Source organism: Malus sylvestris, chromosome 10, assembly GCF_916048215.2.
Source record: "Malus sylvestris chromosome 10, drMalSylv7.2, whole genome shotgun sequence".
Lineage (NCBI taxonomy): Eukaryota > Viridiplantae > Streptophyta > Magnoliopsida > Rosales > Rosaceae > Malus > Malus sylvestris.
This window is the reverse complement of record NC_062269.1, coordinates 40,696,322-40,700,971: the sequence shown is the minus strand read 5'-3', so window position 1 is coordinate 40,700,971 and position 4,650 is coordinate 40,696,322. Positions and strand designations below refer to the sequence as shown.

Here is a 4,650-nt window from a genome sequence, read left to right as displayed (position 1 = left end):
GGGGCTTTTGAGTCGGGTAGGAAGGCTGGGATGGGGGGGGGACACGGTGGGAATTAAAATTTTTTTTTTTTGTTCGGCCTGGCTCAAAACGACGCCGTTTTGGCCAGGTCATTTAAAAAAATTTCCTGGGCCAAAACGACGCCGTTTTGCCCGTATGTTTTGAAAAAAAAGAAGCGCGCGAGCGCTGTTCTTCTTCCTCTTCCTGCCGCTGCCGAGTCTTCTTCTTCCTCTTCCTGACGACGACCCCGACGACCCCAGCTCCAAGAGGTCGCATATGGAGCTTGAAGGTTGTTTTCCATGGTTTCCAAGGGGTCGTCCGACCCCGACGACCCCACTGTGGATCCGCCCCTGTCTACAAGGTCAAAGTACCAACAATATCATCAATATCAAGAATATATCCGCATGTAAACAATACGGTTAACTGCACTATAGAAATCCTAATTTGTCTGTTTATTTCATCCAACAAAATAATTAGGTGATGGAAAGAGATGGGACTGCCTAGGGAACTGTAGTTTGCGCTCAACAGATCCTAACTTGTAAGAGGAGAGGATTCAGTTCACAAAACCATTTATCGATGACATTTTCGATGTACGAGACGCTTGATGAACTTACTCTCTTCACTGAGGCTGTCAATATGTAAACAATAAAATGTCCTGTACTTTCTTAATTGGCTTCACCAGTTTTCACCGTGAATTGATCAGTAAATGTTACGCTGCAGATGCGAAATTGGTGCTATAGAGCACTTAAACCGGACTACATGAACATATATTTCAAGTCTCTTTACAATATGACGAATGAAATCAGCTGCAAATTCTATCAAAAGCATGGGTGGTACCCATTACATTCGTTTAAGAAGGTAATATATTAAACCGGTTAGTGTCATGAAATTTAATTACTAGTTTGTTCAAGAGAAGGCTTAACAGATAGTTAATTCTACTATCACGTGCAGTGGAGGATTCTGTGCAATGCATTTTTAGCAGAAGCAAAACGGTTCAAATCCGGGCACTTGCCGAAGGCGGAAGACTACTTAAAGAATGGTATTGTTTCTTCTAGGGGGTTAATCTTAGTTTACTACCCTAAAATTTCTTGATTTTCAACCTTTGATACATAAAGTTTTTTTTGTCCCAGTTTGGTACTTAAAGTCATAATTCTGGAACACTTTCATACATCCGTTAAGTTTTCCGTCAGAACATTAGTTAATTGATGAAGTGGCACTTACGTGGACAATGACTGGATGCCACGTGTCAATATGGGTCCACATGGAAATTAAAAAAAAAAATCTTTTCTGGGCATCCTGCCTCACCCTTCCCGCCTCGCTTTGTCACATCCTAGTCCACACGGTAAGATATTGTCCGCTTTGAGCCACGCCCTCACGAGTCCGCATGGTAAGATATTGTCCGCTTTAGGCCATGCCCTCACAGTTTTGTTCTTGGGCTTCCACCCAAAACACGTCTTTCTATAGGGAGGTGGGCATGTACATATAAAGCACATCACCTTCCCTCCTTCGGATGATGTGGGATCTTACAATCCACCCCTTTAGGGGCTCGACGCCCTTGTCGGCACACTTTCGGCCGGGCAGTGGCTCTAATACCAAATTGTCACATCCCAGTCCGCAAAGTAAGATATTGTCCGCTTTGGGCTATGCCCTCACGATTTTGTTCTTGGGCTTCCACCCAAAACGCGTCTTACTGTAGAGAGGTGAACATATACATATTAGGCACATCACCTCCCCTCTTCCGGCGATGTGGGATATTACACCCTCCCTCATTCTCCCTCCCTTCTTTTCCCTACACCCACCTCCTTGCACACCCACACATCTACCTTGCTCCCTCCCTTCTCTCCTCTGCACCCACCCAACCTCTATACGGTACCCACCCCCACCCTTTTCACCTCCCCTCTCTTCTCTCTCCTCCACCCTCTTCACCCAATTCCTCCCATCAGATCGTTGCCGTATTTGAATCCCCCAAACCCTTCACCGTCACCATGGCCTCCAAGATTAAGATAGTTCAGCAATCGAGACTGCGATTCGCTATCTCCTAAACGCCGATCCGCTATTGACTTCGTTGATCCACCGCCACCTGCGGCTGACCTTCGATAACGCCGACCCATTTGTGCGGCGGCAAGGCCTATGTCATACCTAGATAGGTGGAAGAGGAGCAGGGCAGATGGTGGGTGTGCAGGGAGGGTGGGTGCAAAGAATGGAGGGAGAATGAGGGGAGAGTGTCCGAGGGAAGTAGGATGCCTAGAAAAGAAAGAAAAAACTTTAATTTTTTTAATATTCACATAGGCCCATATTGAAACGTGGCGCTCAATCATTGTCCAAGTGGGCGACACATCATCAATTAATTGAGGTCCTGACAGAAAACTTAACGGATGTATGAAAATGTCCCAGAATTATGACTTTAGGTATCAGACTAGAATGAAAAAAAAAATTTATGTACCAAAAGTTGAAAACTAAGAAATTTCAGGGTAATAAACTGAGATTAACCCTTCTTCTGGGGTTAATGCGACGATGGTGCATAGATTCTTTCTCTTGGGTCAAAGTATAACCAAAGAAAGTGTGGAGCCGTTGAATAGAACTCTAGAAATTGCATCTTCCACAGCAGCAATTCTTCGGCTTTAGGAAGATTTGGGAAGCGCCGAGGTGATTATATATAATTAGATTCAAATCAAACACGTTACATAGAGTAAACATCTTGTTCATATCTCTCAAAATGTGCATAGCTTGACTGAAGGATGAGAATCAGGATCGGCACGAGGGGTCATACATACGACGCTACTTAGATGAAAATCTAGGTTCTTCAATGGAGGAAACACAAGAAAATGCTGTAAATATGATTTAAGAAGAATGGAAGCAGTTAAACAAAGAATTGGTCCTGTTAATGTGTCGCTACGATGATGACCAACACCTTCCACCTCTTGAGGCGTATATGAAATCCATGCTGTATGAAAATCTGTGTAATAATAACTATTCAACACTGAAATTGAAGGAATGTTTGAAGCTTGCACAAATTTAACTATATAAATTAGAAGTGTCTAGCAATAAAAGCACAAACATTTCGACATGCAAACAGAAACAAACAACAACAGAAATACATTATTCCTCTGAAGGCAACTGCAAATTGTAACGCAGGTATGTATTTGTGTTCCCAAGCCTCACAATCTTCTTTGCGTCATTGATCCGGGAAGCGTTAGCTATCCCATCCACCAGAGTCTGCAGTAACTCCACATCCACAAGGAGACGCCCTTTGAAAATTTTGTCGCCGAGTTCAAAGGCAAAGTCCAAATCACCCCTCTCGCAAACAAAAGGAACAAGAGCCTGGAAAGTTCATTTCTGCAGAGCACAACTACGCTTCACCAGTTCACGATACCACTGTTTAGCTTCTTCCAATTTACCCTCATTAACAAATCCCTTGATCATGGCATTGAAGCTTAACACATCAGGTTTTACTTCCTTGTTCCGCATTTCCTCGAACAATTCAACCGCCTCGTCAGTTTTCTTCTCCGAAGCCAATCCCAACAACCTGGCATTGTAGCTCCTAACATCAGGGACAACATTCTTCATTCAACTCCATAGCTTCTCGGCTGCCAAAAACTGATCATTCGCAAACAACCCATTCATGATCGTGTTGAACATGATTATATCCGACTCAACACCCTTCTTCTCCATCCCATCGAAACCACCGATCCAACGAACCCATTTCACAAAACGCCTCGATCATAGTATTATACGACATCACATCTGGTTCAATTGACAACTTCTGAGAGGCGTTTGAGGTTGCGCTCTTTGTAGAGGTCGGTGGAGATGGCGCCAATGCTCCTGCCGTTGGTGACGTTTGATTGGGTGGCGGTGCAGAAGGAGCGCTGGAGAACTTGAGAGAACGACATCTTCTGAGACGAGAGATTTTTCAATGTGATAGAATATGCATGCTAAAAAATTAATAATTAAAAAATAAAATTTCTCACAATCCCTATTAAAATACGTAATGTAAAAAATACAACTCGAACTCTTTGGATATGGGCTTGAGTCTTGACCGTAGCCCAAAAAGAAAATGTACCCGTTGAGCATATTGGACTAGGTTATTTAGCAGTAGAAAATGTAATGTGACAACACATATATGAATAGTTGTTGAACATGCCTCTTGTTCCTCTCAGTAATCTCGTCCATTGACTAAATTTAACGATCAAGATTATTACAGTAAACATATAATTATACATGTGTTTAATTAAACCAATCCCTAACCAAGGTCGTTTATACATCTAAAAACATATTTTAAGTTCTGTAACAAAAATTGGACTTTCCGTTTCACATTAAAGTATTGTTATTGTTTGTTCCACATATTCTTTAACTCTTGAGCCTTTTCAAGACTAAAATTATAACTCAAACATTGTTCTTCAACACTAACACATCAAGCTTCAGCAGTCGCATATGCATTGGAGCATCCCTATCACAAGAGCTTGACAAAACTAGAGTTCAGCATGGTTTAATCTCTAATTGTTTAGACTCGATTTAACACTATCGCCCGATATAATTAAGGCTGTTGGATGAAGAAAGGATTCCGGTTTTACACGTTAGATTTTCAGTGATTATTATTGTGATTTTGTCATGGTATTATTGCATTAGGATCGAAGATAGGTTGCTAAAGTTCA

At 42.1% G+C, this 4,650-nt stretch overlaps 2 pseudogenes; one reads left to right on the top strand and one right to left on the bottom strand.

The window, feature by feature from the left end:
- Positions 1-274: 274 nt before the first annotated feature.
- LOC126584575 ((3S,6E)-nerolidol synthase 1, chloroplastic-like) lies at positions 275-3,017 on the top strand (annotated as a pseudogene).
- LOC126584574 (pentatricopeptide repeat-containing protein At3g13160, mitochondrial-like) lies at positions 2,996-3,908 on the bottom strand (annotated as a pseudogene).
- Positions 3,909-4,650: the final 742 nt, after the last annotated feature.